The sequence below is a fragment of the Ambystoma mexicanum genome, chromosome 6q, assembly GCF_040938575.1.
Source record: "Ambystoma mexicanum isolate Mex_15411 chromosome 6q, UKY_AmexF1_1, whole genome shotgun sequence".
NCBI classification, from domain to species: Eukaryota; Metazoa; Chordata; class Amphibia; order Caudata; family Ambystomatidae; genus Ambystoma; species Ambystoma mexicanum.
In genome coordinates this window covers 1,386,099,240-1,386,116,350 of record NC_090937.1, presented here as the reverse complement: position 1 = coordinate 1,386,116,350, position 17,111 = coordinate 1,386,099,240, and positions in this window count along the sequence as shown.

The window sequence follows — 17,111 nt, the reverse complement described above, 5'->3', positions numbered from 1 at the left end:
GGCTACCAGAAACTTGAATATGTCTGCCATTCATTGTGGGACCCATGAGAATAGTGTTCCAAACCAGCTGTCATCATTAACTTCATCAGTTTCATCGATCATCTGGTCTGTAGGTTTGTCAGCATACCTATGGCTTCTGTTAAGGTTCCATTTTCTTCTTCATGTGACGGTATAAATGTGCAACACGATTCTCCGATTTTTGCGCAAACTCCATTCATCGCTGCGATCATGCCAAGTACATGTCTGTTCTGGAGAGTCAGCAGTAGGATTGCTCTTAACTCTTCCTTGATTGCATTGAATCCCTTTATTGTCGAGTTGATGGTTTGCAGTAATTCCCATCTGGTGATTCACAACCATTTAGTATGTGCTCCAACCTGGAATTTTGGCATGATGATCGTTGTGAACACTGATGAGGTGAGGCTGAAAAGCCTCTGCTCATATGGGATTGCATGGAATGCTTCTTCTGATTTGGCAGAAAAGTAATTTTCTCTCTTCCTTCGGGAAACCAGTTCCACAGTTCTCCTTTTCCTCAGGTGAGCATCTGCTTTCGGGAAACTGTCAATATTCAGGTCACTTTTCGGGATCACTAGTGCAGGAATATGGACGTTCACTATTGTGCATATGCCTCCCCAGTTTTTCGGCAGTCTTATGTATGCTTTGGAACCACACGTCCAATAATGATCCATAATTACTGCAGTTCCATGCGTCATTCCTGGAGCCTCAAAAATTCATACACCGCATTATCTGCAGGGGTCCTCCTCTGTCTTCAACCCATGTCAGTAATCTTTTGAGTTTCGCCATAAAGGTTTACACAACCTCTGTGAGTTCTCTATTGCTTTCTTATAGGCTCCAAAGACCATCCATGCTCGGCAGATAACCACTCCTTCTTCCCATCCGTCTGGTGAAAGCACTGTTCCCCAAATCTGCATTTGGCCTCTGTTCTTCCAATTGTTTGCCTCTTCTGGAGTTTTTCCTTGGACATTTAGCTTTGGGTTCACTTCGCATCTGATTGCTGCTCCTTTAACTCCAGGCTTCTCGTACCTGATCACATGATTCCTAGAATGGGCTCTGTTTCTCATCTTAATGTCCTGTATATAATCATCTTCATCAGGGTAATTTGTCTTGGTTGCCCATATCAATGAGGTGTCTCTCCCCATAAACTGTCCTCTGGTGTTGCACATCGCTATGTGTGAAAGACAGTGTGCTGTCGTGACATCAATTTCTACAGCCACGAAGATCTTAGATTTCCCCATGCTGTACGGTAGGAGTGCACAAAAGAAGCATTCTCCTTCTGATTTCCTTCTTCCAACTTCTTTCATGTGCTGGTACCAAATTTTGTTTCCTAGATGTGCTGTGCTGTCCAGGTAGTCATTCAGTTCACTGTTATCTTCATGCAGGCCCATCTTGATCCTTAGTGTCTTCCTGTAGTTTGCTATAACTACTTTTCTAAACGCATCTGTGTGGCTTTTCCTTGCTGGAGGATTCTCAGGCATGCTGGTAGATGGAGCAGGTTCCTTTATCTGCATCGATGTGGTAGGTGGAGGTTTTGCAATTCTCTCCTTCTCTTCTTGCATTCTTTTCCTGCCCTCCATAAGTGCCTTTATTAGCCACCAGCCTGTCATCGGCCTTGTGTATGGCTGCATTGTGGGCCTGATACTTGTTCCTTTTGTTGGAACTTGTGTGATTGTCAGTACAGTCTCTGCGGTTTTATTTTTTAGTTCCTCATGCCATTTCTTCGCTCTAGCTATAAACGGGAATAAATGATCTATTAACATTTGTGTCTTTGCAGTGAATTCTCCTACAGCCGCTTCTGTCTTTTTAAGGGCTTTTGTTAAGTCTTCATTCGTTGGCTTTTCTCTTGATTCTTTTCGTTTTCTTTCACTATTTTCTGGGGCTGATTGTTCGGTAGGCAGTCTCATGCTCTCGATTGCCTTCGCTTGAGGTCCTATGGCCATTGACACATGCCCTGGTTCGTGTGCATTCAGTGTGTGGGTGCGTGTAGTTGTCAGTGCTATGTTTTCATTCATTCCGTGCTGACCCTGTCTCCAGCTTTTCTCTTCATTCGTTACCTCAAGTGTGTATGTGTCACTGTTAATTACATTCATTTTCAGTTCATTTACTTTACCATCAGATTTTCTCAGGACTGGAATAACTATATAGGGACTGGGTGCTTTTGTGGGACTCATGTGTACATCATCAGGTGTGTGCACTGAAATTGGAACACTTTGTGCACCAATGAAAAATGCAGTTCTGATCGTTAATGACAGCAAAATAATGATAAACACAATGCATAGATACATGATAGTGCAGTAGGTTAAACGGCAGCATTTCCTTCCAGAGAGGCGAGGGCGCCCCTCTGCTTGTGGGAGGACCAGGTTACTGTTCTGGGCCCCCATCTCGATCATAACAAAATGTCAAATTTTATTCTTTTCCCCCAATTTAATATTGTTCTCGAACAGTTTGTATCATAAAGTGTCTGGTGCTTCACAAGTGTCCCCCCTCTTGCGGGTGATAATTGTTTCTTGATACAGGATGCTGTACCCTTACTAGACTATGGAAAAATAGATTAGACTAACACTTCGAATAGTCACTTTTACTGTGCATGTTCAAAGTAGGTGAGTTCCCATTCCACCCCCCTAATCAGCTTCAGTCCTGAGGACATGCTGGAAACTGTTCAATGTGAAGAAATGGGAATAATGGCAATCAAACAAGTAAGGGCGAAGTTCTTGTCTCTGCTCCCTCGATCTGTCCCTCGGTGGAAGGTTTCACTGGAATCTCCTCATATAATCTCTCTGAAAGTTGGACAGCTCCACTTGCAGCATGATGCCATGGAGGAGCATTCCCATCTGTGCAACATTAGCTGGATCTCCTGATGAATGTGAGGACGTCAACCCGATAGGTCTCCCCATCATTTCTGGAAAGTCAGTGACTAGGCGAAAGAGGACGCTGTGTGCCAGTCGCTGTCCTCAGGCGACAGGGACATTTGTCCTGCCTTGCTGGGTTCAGGATTACAGGCACTTCCCTTGACGTGAACGATGCTTGCACTTTCTGGATGCGTGGATTGCGACCAGATAGCTTAGCTTGGTCGACAGCTGGCTCAAAAGTTCAGAGTTTGCTGGATCTCGAATAAACATGAGAGTGTCTGTGGTTCTCCCAACAATAGCTGGGCACTCCTCTATGATGCAAAAGAAAAGCGTATTGACGAGTTCATCTGTAATCGCCTGTGGTGGAAGCATTTGTATCCTTATCACTGTATTCAGACAGTCCAATGAAGGCTTCAGCACGAGTGGAATGTCCGGAGTGGTGCCAGCCGAGAGGCGACCAGCCAGGTAAGCCTTTTGAGCAGTTCGTAATTTGTAAATGTCTCTACTGCTTTCTTTAATGTTGCCTCTATGTTCCTCTTTCAGGTCGTTCTGTCCGGGAGGCGTGCAGATTCGAGGAAGCTGTTCTCAGTAGCTGCGAGTGTTTAATGATGAAGACTGCAGGTGAGATGTTGCTGCTAATGATGTTCCTTTTGTCTCCTTGCAGGTTCTGCTTCTCCGAGGTTCAAGGGAATAGCTGGACACGGTGAGCGTCACGTTGCAAGCTGCAAAAGTAGCGCGAAGCGTATTGTCTTGCTCGGGTGTGGTTTAAATAGCCCCAATAAAATAGTCCAGGAAAAGTAGTCCCTAGACTACCACACCCAAAACACTAGACCGCATAGCTTGGTTCTTAGGAACCAAGCTATGTGGATGCCTCCATGTTGGCTGACAATAATAAAGTACTTCACAAGCACATTGTTTATTCATGGTGTATGAGCCTGGTGCTGTAGGCGCCATGACTGGCCCCATGAAGGCTTTTGAAGAGGATGCCAGGCTCTAGAGGCCTGAGTCCTGACTCCACCTGGCCAATGGGTTTGCCAGAGGGGGTTTTGGGCGAGGGTCATGACAATACCTTGGGTTTGGCAATTTCGAATGGTATCCTCCAGTTTGGTGGAGAGATCTCTTGTTATGGTATCGGCCTGGACATGAGGTTACAAGCATAGGAGGTAGTCACTGTTGACTTGAAATACCACCTCACCTTCCTGATGTCACAAGTCACCTCTTCCCCAGCACGAGGGCAGCAGGAGTACACCAAGAAATTACCCTCTTGCTGGGTAAAAATCATTTCCAGAGCAATATCGGTGTCAAAATTGTCAATTGGAATTGGTCCAATGATCTCATTACCTAAGTCAATAGAAAAAAGTTGAGCATCAACTGCCATTCCAATAAAGGTGTCTATGCCCAAAGTGATACTTCAAGGATCACTGTTATCCATCAATATTCGAAGGTTGTCATATTCTAGGTCAACTAGGGGTGTTGGATGTAAATTCAAACCTTGATGTTGGAGGTGATAATTCAAATTTATATAAGTGTTCTTGTTTTTGAGGTTCTGACCTCCCTTAATTTTTAGGGTAATTGTAAATTGTCGTACCTGTCCTGGGATGGTGACCTCTTCTCCCAGTTGAACTTCAACCACATATGGCAGCAATTGAGATGACCGAAATGCTTTCTCAGTGTTGTCAAAGCCTATGGGGTTACCCCCCAGTCGGGACCAGGCCTTGTAATTAATTAGCTCCAAATTAATTGTGAATCGATTGAGAATGTCACTGCCTAAGTAAAAGACAGAGAACACACTCTCACAACCCAGCTATTATGTTCTATGCTTTTGTCACCAATGGAAGATTTTAGCATGCACCTGCTAGTCAGGAGTTGTTTGGAATATGGAGTTTGCATGCCCATTTCCCACTTGTCAATCAACTTAAACGTGAAATCATCTGATCTTTTGGGAGTTTCCTGAATAATGCTATAATGCTTCACTGATAAAGATTCTTCTGTTATTCAGGCATGATCTAGAACAGGCTCCCTCGCTCATTTACCTGAATGAGGAAAAGCAGCTGTTCACCCTTTCTTTGGATGTCGTTCAAACTTTAAGCTGGTTTTTAATTATCTTTTATCATGGGATTTGGGTTTTCTTCTGATTGTGGATTTGTATAAAATGTCAGAGTTTTTCCTTTCAGTGTGGAATGCCACTTAAAACTGGGAGGAAGGTTCATTTTAAAAAATGAAGACGGGTTCCCATCACCAGTTTGCTCTCCTACCGAGATAATAGTGATGTCTGGGATTTGATTGCTTCTAAAATGGAATTCTATTTGCTCAGACCGTTGTTCAATCATTTGAACTCACATAATTTGTGCTTTGTTTTATTTAGATGGACTGGTTAGTCAGAGTCCAGAGGACCTTGTTCACACAGTTAATCAGGGGTGATAACTTCCAAAGGAGGTCATTCCCCAGTAAATAAAGTGTGCCCTCTGGAGTGACGACTATCACCAGGTGTGTCAACCAATTTTGATCTCCAGATCCTCTGTCCCTTCAACGGAAATATCATTCCCATCAAAGTTTTGGAGTTGTCCAGGAAGAGGAGTGCGGGGGATTTGATGACTCTCCCCCTTCCTGAATTTATCTGGTCAAAGGCCTTTTTGGACAGAAGGGTGGCTTGGGATCCAGTATCTACCAGCACTGATAATGCACATTGACCCTGTACTTTGATCGAGGCATACAATCTTTGTTCTCTCGCTTCAACAGGACAGAGGAAATTTGAATTTTGTTCCAGCTTGTCGTTTCATTTTTTATATTGAACTCCAACACTGTGGGATCTTAGACAGTCTACTGTGTCGGAGTCTGGGAATCTGTAAATATGATTTTATACCCTGATATCATGGGATTGAGAAGTCCTCTTTTTCCCATGATTCTTTGCTGCTTCCTTTTCCTGGAGGCAGTTGCCGGAACCTGTTTTGGGGGGAGGATCCCTCAGTGCTTTCAGGGTCACCTGGGTGACATTGTTGGGGTTTAAGAATGTGTAGCTCTGGGTCAGTCTCCATACTTACCCAGTCCACATTAGGGTATTTATGGACCTATTTTTCCTTGGGAGTGATCCCTCCATCTCTGAAAGAGAAGATTCTCTTCCCTGAATACTCCAGGGATTCTTTCCCTTCGAACAGGATGATGAGGTCTTCCTCCTCAAAGTGGGTACCCTTTGGCTCTTGATCTGTTCCCTAAGTTCAAGCTTTTCGTGGGTAGGTGATTTGTGTTCAGGTTCAGCGTTATCCATAGGTTTTGTTCTGGTGAGAAATGAAGTTTTAATTTACGGCTTTGCATCTCCCTTTCCCCCGGGACCCCTCCTCTGGAACCGGTTGGTTGTCTGGGATTTCTTCTCGTCATTGCTCCGGGACACCAGATCTGTTCTAGGCAGCAATTAACATTTGAGGGCTAAACATGCAACCCCGGTCTTGTGTCAAATTCTGGACCTGGCGCTCTAGTTGAGACATCCTTTCTGGTTGGTAGGCGGTTCTGATTTCATAACTTTGCTGCTCCCGGAAAGGGTAGCTGTCCCTTTTCCCAGAGTAGCTCAGATATTGAGAGTTTCCCTGATAACCTTCCATCCTTGGTCTCTCTTCTCCCTGATTTGGGAATCTATTGTCCTGAAAACGTGGAGTGCAAGGAGGATTGTTCTGGAAATTGGGGTTTGAAGATTATCTGTAAAAGAAACATAGGTTGGGGTACAGAGTATTTCTTCCTTCCTTAGCGAAGTTCTGAGGGAAGTTTTGAGGGAAGTTTTGAGGGAGAGTTCCTGGGGCAGTACTTCCCTGATTGGACCCCCCATTTGTGCCAGGGAGTCCATACATACCCCAAGGTCTGTTCTCCTTGTTTCTAGTGCTGATAAAGGTGGCAGGGTAAGATGGAGTATTAGTTGCATACTCTGCCTTGCTACCAGCCAATTGGGTTGATTCAGAGGCTCTCCTCTGCCTTTCATTCTGCTTATTAGTGTTAGCGGAAGGAGTATTTTTAAGCCCCCCATTTCCAAGTCCAATATGGGGGTATTTTTCACCTCCGCCACCTTTGCAGCAGTGGGTGTGTTTGACGGTTTTGAGTTTTTAGGGTTATTATAATTTTCAGAAGGCTTTTGTACTTCATAAATCTGGGTGGCCTGTTCTATCACCCACTCCAGTGTCCTACACTCATTGAAGTCCCTTTACCAGTTGGGTCATAATGTATTTTAGGAGTGCATGGTAGTAATTGTTAATGAACTCCCGACTATTTGTGTTCACCCGCCTAGAGGTCTGGGCTAATATCTACTTCAGCTCTTACACAAACTCGCTAGGTGCTTGGTCTTCCCCACACTGCAGGTTGCATGCTGCCTTGCAGGCCCCCTGAGGGTTCCTGTGAATGCAGAAATGCTTTAAGATATCCGCCTTATATGTCGAACATCTTTGGTGATCTTGATCCTCCAGCCCTCCAAAGAAACTGGAGTATCCAGGGGTGTAGGGGGATTTCCATGTGCCGAACTCCATGGAATTTTGATAATTCTTCATACGAAATGACGTCATCATTTGGTCATACAGTTCTAGATGCTCCCATACTGAGTATTTGGCATTCTTGTGATAGGGAGTCAAACATCTCTTTATGGCCTATATCTTTTGAACTGGGTCTTTCACAAGATCCCTCTTCTGTTTGGCAGACTTTCTTTTCCACTGAACCTGAGTCCACTCACTCTCTGGCTCAGAACTGCTACTATTGGTTGTCAACTCCCTGTCCTCCAGGTCCTCCCTACCTCCCTGAGACTGTGAATCCCTCCCAGATTGATGGGTTCTGGTCTCTTCTCCTCTGTGTTGATGTGGGCTTTCAGGGTAACTTCCCTTGTACTACCCTTTTTGCACAGGTATGGTAGTACTCATCTTCCTCTTCCCTTCTTGTGGGTATGTGGAGAATTCCCCACACCTCCCTGAATGTGTGAAGGTTTTAAATTACTCTTTTGAGGCCTGGACTATGGTTCTTCTCTGTCTGCAAAGTGGACCAGATGGTCCCTTTCTGACCAGTCTAACTCAATGATCTTCTCATCACAGGAGCCCTCCTGGTCAGAAGTACATGCTAGGGTATTTTTAAATCTGGGTAAAGAGGAATACCAGTCAATATCTGATACAGACTGGCCTTCCAGCTCAGTTGGAGTAGGCCTGGTTGAGTTCAGCTGCCTCATGTTTCCCTGTTCTTGAAAACTGGCCGGCTTGAAGATAGCAGCACCCTAAGCATATACTGTGGTGAGTTGGCTAGAGGTCCCTGGTAAGGAAGTCATCACTCCATGATCGGAGGGTGCCTTTCCATACTCTAACTGGTTGGGTGCCTCAAAGCTTGCTTGTATTTGGCTATGTCCTTTTCCAATCTCTCAGATTTATTTTTCTCAGCCCCTATCTCTTGGTGATATAGTGAGGCCTGAGCTTTCAACTCTGATAGCAGTGCTTGAGTAGCTTTGAGTAGTTTATTTTGTTCCAATACTTGATCACTGAGTCCCTTGTTCTCGCCAAGGGACTCCTTTTCCTTCTATGAGGTTTGTACTCTCTGAGCATATTCAGACCACTTCTTTTGCATGAGACTAATCTCCTCCCTTTGTACACTTTTGGCCTGTGTTGCCTGAGCTATGTCAAACTCGGCTTGCCGCACATGTTCCATACATTTTTCATTTTCTATCCTCATGTCAGTCAGTTCCTTAGAACATGACTCACTTTTCTCCATGTCCGTCCTTAACTGATGTACTTCCTGAAACAGGTCACTTTTCTCCTGATACAATTTGTTATTCTTTTCCTTGAGCTGCTTTCTCTGTTGTTTCAAAGTGTTGAGATCTTGGCGCATCTGATCAAATTCGCCCTGGGAATCGACATCCCTAATGACTAGCCGGCTATTTTCAGCTTTCAGTTGTTTAATCTGAATTTGAAATTTGTCCTCCAAACAGGCTCTATTGTGCACAACTTGCTCACTTAATTTGTGTGATTCGCACTCAAGTGTTCAACACTTTCTTAATACTTCTCTTTCACTACAGAAAATGGAGCCTCCTACTCTAACTTTGCTTGCTGTTGTGTCACTAACTCATCATTTATCTGCTGAATACTGTTTTCTAATTTTAACTCTACCTTTTGGATCTGTTGTGCTTTTTTCTCTAATTGTTTCAACTCTCTCTCTCTGCTTGATCAGAAAGCTCCGATTTTGCACAGAGGCTACACTTTCCTGGTATCTTTCTTCCATGATCACCATATGGAAGTACATATATGTTGTGAGCTGAGACATTTTCATTTGTTCATCTCTGCTGGTTTTTGTCATATAAAAATCTGTCAGGGCCTGATGTAACATCCCATTATCCTGTCACATATCGACATTTGCAGAGGTAACTTTCTGCATCATTTTAGCTTGCCACAATTCATGCTCCAGATCTACCCATTCGCCATTAATTAACAATTTATTTAAAAGGTGTGTCCTCGCCATATTGATTTCTACGATGCTCATTCTGAAATGTGTTCTGCACCTAATATGCTCTCTATGCAAGGGCAAAATGTCAAACCTGTTACTACTTATTTTGTACTCACAATGGCAACTCAAATCAACACTTTTATCTACACACCACCCTAAAACCCAGTGGGCCTCATTCCGAGTACGGCGCTAACCAATGGCGCTATTAACGCCTTGGTTGACGCCGTACCCGGACCGGCAGCGCCTTGGTGGATGGCGGAATCACCGCCCCATTCCAAGGTTGGCGGGGCGGTAATTCCCCATTCACCAAGGCTCTTCCCCATTCCCAAATGAGCCCCCATAGGGCTCAATGGGAATGGGGAAGATGCAAATAACGGTGACCGTTCATTACGGTCACAGTTATTGGCTTGGAGGCCCCTTTGCGCCCTCGACTTTAACACCTGCTCAAAGCAGGCGTTAAGGGCGAGGGCGCAAAGGGAACTCGGAGTATGGCGGTAAGGGATCACCGCCACCAGTCTCGTTACCGGTGGCCGCTATCCCTTACCGCCATACTCGGAATGAGGCCCAGTGTGTAGATCTGAATGGTGCCTTCAAAATGCAACACAGTTTTGCATCCACTGAAATGCAATTACACCCAAATGAATAGTCTACTGCTACTGCCCTGTCACAAGTCTAAACTCTCGACCAATCTCGGCATAAGGCCCCAGTTTTGTCACGGTTTTTACGCAGTCCCACTCAACTCAGGGAGTTCCTTTCCTCCCAAGTGAATGTGGTGCACAAAAAATCACCATGATTTTGATTCAGGTCCTATTTTGTAAGGCCTCCAACTCATCTCGCACCCAATCCCAACAAATACCCGGTGCCACAATGGACTGGGAACCAGTTAGGTGTGTAGTAAGAATATAGATTTATTCATTTATTTAAACCAAATTTTAGAAATAGACTAATATCAGCCACCAGTGCAGTGGCAAAACAAGAACAAAACTGACTTCCATAAAGGCACCAACACAAAGATAATACTGAGATATGCAGTCACGATGTCCTGCAGCTTTCTTGTCAAATCACCCACAAACACAGAAAAGGAACAATTCAAGACACAGAGTGATTGCTGATTTGGTTATAATATGTTTTTCTCCCAGCAAACCCCACCCACCAAACATCAATTAGACTTGACCCCTCTGAATTGATGGCCAGTGACAGAGTGTCGGAACACAATGGGAACATCATTTGGGATTCTGATAAAATGCACTCTTTGGAAAACGGGATTCAAGGGGAAAAAACCTCTTCCTACTAATTACCCCAGATGAAATATGAGGGAAAGAAAAGCAATGGGAACATTTGTTTTTTCACACCTAAAAGAACAGTGTACAAGAGAGCGGAGCGACCTCTGACGGGCCCATGGGATCAGATCTCACCCTCAAGTACCTTTAAGATAAGATAGCTGCACCTTGAGGTGGATGGGGTGCGGGATTCTCTTACTCCAGCACCAATCAATTAAGACAACTCAATGGTTTGGCAAAGGGAAGTCCGTTTAATGACAAGTACAAAAAACGGGGAAACAATAGGAAATCGTCAGTGATGCGATTGCCCGTCTCGCTTCAACTTCCACAATCTTCATTCAAACAGCAATTCTTATAGGCAAAATTCGTTATCACTGACGTGTAACACTCAAATGTTTGTCATGCAAGTCTAATGGTTGGAAAAGGTAACTTAAGTATAGGTCCTATATCTGTATATGGTAACGGGGTGTGAGGATTGGATAACTCTTATCGGGTGGGAGTCTACACCCATCCCTCTACATTACTCATGTTAGACGTCATTACAAGTACGACGTCTCATTGGTTCTACTAGCTATAGGACCCTAGATTACTTGGTCCATTGTGATTGGGTCGGTTACACCCCTAGGTATAAATCTCCACTTTAATTAGCAGCATGCAGAATGTTTACCCAGATGTGGAATGGCCCAAGATTCACCCTGCCTCCCTTCCATCAATCAGTACTTTAGGGCTATGTGTCAATTAGTTGGCCTAGGATAGCCTTGGAACTGTAGTTTCCTATCGGGAAATGTTATTGCATCCACTGGTTTTGTGTGACATCAGATGTTGGTACCTCTTCGCGCTTGGCTGGTCACGTGTCAGTACACCGTGAAGCTGCTTCATTTTCCATCTTATTTGCGTATTTGATTCTCTCTTCGGCCTCGCCATCTGCCTGGGCCTCCTTATCGCGACCTTCAGAGGCAGGCTGCTATGCTCAGAGGTTTCGATTCTTTGAAGTTGCCGCTCTCCTCCCTTCCATAGGTTGACCTCGAATTCCCATGCATGAGCTGCTTCTTGCTAAGTTTCAATTCCGCTCTTTCATCTGGCTTTGTACTGGTATATGAATCCTGGCCTGTTTGACCCCTACCACCCTGGGCATAATTCTGCTTTCTTGTGGAGTGGACTGTACTAACATAATGTGCTTCATTGAGGTATATATATATATGGTTGGCGCTTGCCGCTCTATTCTCTACTAAGCATAGCAAGCGCACTGTTTTCTTAGCTTCTTGTGTTACAAGCCTATGTACAGGCGTTAGCTGGTTGCATACTTTCATCTTGCTTTACAGTTACGTTTCTTTATATTTCGACATTGTCTCTTCTTCTATGTCTGTTATATCTTTATCCATGGTGTTTCGTCTTAGTGTGTCATCTTTTTGGTTGTTGTTTTGTTTATCTGTACGTCTGTCTGGATCCTTGTGTTGTCACCATTCGTCTTCGATTAAGGCCCTTTGGGTCTCTTCTGGGACAGTTTGAAAGTAGTCTTCATGTCGTGTCAGCTGTTGGTACGGTTGTCTCAATAGGTACCGTGCTGCCCATGGTTGTCTGGTAATTGGCATTTCAACAGGTATTGCTCTTCCGATGGGTACTGCGCTAAGCCCTAGCGTGGCTCTCTGCTGGTTTATTTGCTCATTGTACGTCACATATCTCAGCGAGTATGTTCCTGGTATTTCAAAATGGGTGGCTGGAGTGCAGGCCATATCTGGGACCTCCTCTACACTCCCCCCTCTGGTCGGTTCATCGACCACTTCTGGTTCCTCCTTTGGATTCACCTACTTGGTTCTTATGTATTCATTTCTTCTTCATCTTCTGGATTTGTACATGACGTTGTGAAGGAGTGTCTCTTCGGACTCCAAATTTGTATCACTCCTTTCAAACTTCCTGCTGTTTTTACATGTTCGTCTTTGTCCCAGGTCATTAGCTGGCACTCTCCATTTGGCTGCAATAAATCTATTTTCATTCGTACTTTCTTTGATTCCTGGGATACACCAATGTTGTTCCTCTGGCGCATATTTGCTGGCCTTCACGAATTCTCTTATTTCTTCATCAGTCAGGTCTCTAGGTTTCCATCCTGGTTTGACATCAATCATGATCTTCATCCCTATGGCTTTCTTCTCAGTTTTCTGGAATTGTGAGATGATTATCTTGATAACATAAAATCCTAATAGTATCAACAATAGCAGGGCTCCCAGAAACTTGAATATGTCTGCCATTCATTGTGGGACCCATGAGAATAGTGTTCCAAACCAGCTGTCATCATTAACTTCATCAGTTTCATCGATCATCTGGTCTGTAGGTTTGTCAGCATACCTATGGCTTCTGTTAAGGTTCCATTTTCTTCGTCATGTGACGGTATAAATGTGCAACACGATTCTCCGATTTTTGCGCAAACTCCATTCATCGCTGCGATCATGCCAAGTACATGTCTGTTCTGGAGAGTCAGCAGTCGGATTGCTCTTAACTCTTCCTTGATTGCATTGAATCCCTTTATTGTCGAGTTGATGGTTTGCAGTAATTCCCATCTGGTGATTCACAACCATTTAGTATTTGCTCCAACCTGGAATTTTGGCATGATGATCGTTGTGAACACTGATGAGGTGAGGCTGAAAAGCCTCTGCTCATATGGGGATGCATGGAATGCTTCTTCTGATTTGGCAGAAAAGTAATTTTCTCTCTTCCTTCGGGAAACCAGTTCCACAGTTCTCCTTTTCCTCAGGTGAGCATCTGGTTTCGGGAAACTGTCAATATTCAGGTCACTTTTCGGGATCACTAGTGCAGGAATATGGACGTTCACTATTGTGCATATGCCTCCCCAGTTTTTCAGCAGTCTTATGTATGCTTTGGAACCACACGTCCAATAATGATCCATAATTACTGCAATTCCATGTGTCATTCCTGGAGCCTCAAAAATTCATACACCGTTCTGAGTCTCTCCCATCTTCCTTGTGCCATTGTTCCTGAAGCACAATTTCGGGCTTTCCGGTGGCACTATCTGCAGGGGTCCTCCTCTGTCTTCAATCCTTGGCAGTAATCTTTTGAGTTTCGGCCATAAAGGTTTACACAACCTCTGTGAGTTCTCTATTGCTTTCTTATAGGCTCCAAAGACCATCCATGCTCGGCAGATAACCACTCCTTCTTCCCATCCGTCTGGTGAAAGCACTGTTCCCCAAATCTGCATTTGGCCTCTGTTCTTCCAATTGTTTGCCTCTTCTGGAGTTTTTCCTTGGACATTTAGCTTTGGGTTCACTTCGCATATGATAGCTGCTCCTTTAACTTCAGGCTTCTCGTACCTGATCACATGATTCCTAGTATGGGCTCTGTTTCTCATCTTAATGTCCTGTATATAATCATCTTCATCAGGGTAATTTGTCTTGGTTGCCCATATCAATGAGGTGTCTCTCCCCATAAACTGTCCTCTGGTGTTGCACATCGCTATGTGTGAAAGACAGTGTGCTGTTGTGACATCAATTTCTACAGCCACGAAGATCTTGGATTTCCCCATGCTGTACGGTAGGAGTGCACAAATGAAGCATTCTCCTTCTGATTTCCTTCTTCCAACTTCTTTCATGTGCTGGTACCAAATTTTGTTTCCTAGATGTGCTGTGCTGTCCAGGTAGTCATTCAGTTCACTGTTATCTTCATGCAGGCCCCTCTTGATTCTTAGTGTCTTGCTGTAGTTTGCTATAACTAATTTTCTAAACGCGTCTGTGTGGCTTTTCTTGCTGGAGGATTCTCAGGCATGCTGGTAGATGGAGCAGGTTCCTTTATCTGCATCGATGAGGTAGGTGGAGGTTTTGCAATTCTCTCCTTCTCTTCTTGCATTCTTTTCCTGCCCTCCATAAGTGCCTTTATTAGCCACCAGCCTGTCATCGGCCTTGTGTATGGCTGCATTGTGGGCCTGATACTTGTTCCTTTTGTTGGAACTTGTGTGATTGTCAGTACAGTCTCTGTGGTTTTATTTTTTAGTTCCTCATGCCATTTCTTCGCTCTAGCTATAAACGGGAATAAATGATCTATTAACATTTGTGTCTTTTCAGTGAATTCTCCTACAGCCACTTCTGTCTTTTTAAGGGCTTTTGTTAAGTCTTCATTCGTTGGCTTTTCTCTTGATTCTTTTCGTTTTCTTTCACTATTTTCTGGGGCTGATTGTTCGGTAGGCAGTCTCATGCTCTCGATTGCCTTCGCTTGAGGTCCTGTGGCCATTGACACATGCGCTGGTTCGTGTGCATTCAGTCTGTGGGTGCGTGTAGTTGTCAGTGCTATGTTTTCATTCATTCCGTGCTGACCCTGTCTCCAGCTTTTCTCTTCATTCGTTACCTCAAGTGCGTATGTGTCACTGTTAATTACATTCATTTTCAGTTCATTTACTTTACCATCAGATTTTCTCAGGACTGGAATAACTATATAGGGTCTGGGTGCTTTTGTGGGACTCATGCGTACATCATCAGATGGGTGCACTGAAATTGGAACACTTTGTGCACCAATGAAAAATGCAGTTCTGATCGTTAATGACAGCAAAATAATGATAAACACAATGCATAGATACATGATAGTGCAGTAGGTTAAACGGCAGCATTTCCTTCCAGAGAGGCGAGGGCGCCCCTCTGCTTGTGAGAGGACCAGGTTACTGTTCTGGGCCCCCATCTCGATCATAACAAAATGTCAAATTTTATTCTTTTTCCCCAATTTAATATTGTTCTCGAACAGTTTGTATCATAAAGTGTCTGGTGCTTCACAAGTGTCCCCCCTCTTGCGGGTGACAATTGTCTCTTGATACAGGATGCTGTACCCTTACTAGACTATGGAAAAATAGATTAGACTAACACTTCGAATAGTCACTTTTACTGTGCATGTTCAAAGTAGGTGAGTTCCCATTCCACCCCCCTAATCAGCTTCAGTCCTGAAGACATGCTGGAAACTGTTCAATGTGAAGAAATGGGAATAATGGCAATCAAACAAGTAAGGGCAAAGTTCTTGTCTCTGCTCCCTCGATCTGTCCCTCGGTGGAAGGTTTCACTGGAATCTCCTCATATAATCTCTCTGAAAATTGGACAGCTCCATTTGCAGCATGATGCCATGGAGGAGCATTCCCATCTGTGCAACATTAGCTGGATCTCCTGATGAATGTGAGGACGTCAACCCGATAGGTCTCCCCACCATTTCTGGAAAGTCAGTGACTAGGCGAAAGAGGACGCTGTGTGCCAGTCGCTGTCCTCAGGTGACAGGGACATTTGTCCTGCCTTGCTGGGTTCAGGATTACAGGCACTTCCCTTGACGTGAACGATGCTTGCACTTTCCGGATGCGTGGATTGCGACCAGATAGCTTAGCTTGGTCGACAGCTGGCTCAAAAGTTCAGTGTTTGCTGGATCTCGAATAAACATGAGAGTGTCTGTGGTTCTCCCAACAATAGCTGGGCACTCCTCTATGATGCGAAAGAAAAGCGTATTGACGAGTTCATCTGTAATCGCCTGTGGTGGAAGCATTTGTGTCCTTATCACTGTATTCAGACAGTCCAATGAAGGCTTCCGCGATGACGGTAAGTAGTTGCCAGATTACTTTCTTGTTGGCAGCGTCCTGGATAAAGTCTGCGACACTGGTAACCTTCCCTACCAGTGACGATTATGATACCAATACTAACTGGAAGTAAGTGAGTATGTCCTTTGTGATGTTTCTACTGGGGGACACCATAAATGCTGCCAAACAATGTCTTGATATTCGATGATTCAGGATACTGTATTTAGCTCTTAAGGTAAAAGTCCTTGATCAGTGTCTGTTAGAGTCTTGTTTCTCAACAACGCTTAAGTGTGGTTTGATTTACATGTTTGTGAGAACAAAACGTGTTGTGGCTTAAATGTGCACTTTTCTTCTTCACCCTGCAACTGAGATGCAACGAGTGTCTGTTTATGTCCTTATCCCCATTTGCTTAGAGGAAATGTCCAGTTTAAGCCACAACTTGCACAAGAGTCCTTTGTCTTGGCTTTGCTGCTCATGCGTCTTTCTTCCTCGTCATGGATCTTGTCTTCCCCATTATCTGTGGGTTCTTCGCAGTGGGGTGCAGCTAGAGGACTATCTCCGATATAGGGCTTAATGTCATTGAGAAAAATCCATGCTCTTCTGCCCTGCAGTTTTACAGCTGACGTAGTGCAGTCCTCTATAATGAAAGGGCCATTGAATCTTGACTCGTCCCACCTCTTCCTCATGTGGTTCTTCACTAACACAGCATCCCCAGGGAAAAGGAGTGGAACATGTAAACCTTGAGCTGGGTCTGTTGTAGCATCTCCTGCTGTGCTTCGTGCTGTGCTGCACCCTCTTCGTCGTCGCTGCAGTTGGTCTGAAATTACAGTAAGACTGGATGTCATGCAGTTCAGATTTATTTGCAATTCGGATCCCAGGACCTCTCGGGTTGGCTGGGCAGCACATCTAGCTCTGTCTCAAGGGGTTAGGGGAGTATTCGTTCTCCATCCTGTGACTATCTCGTGTGGC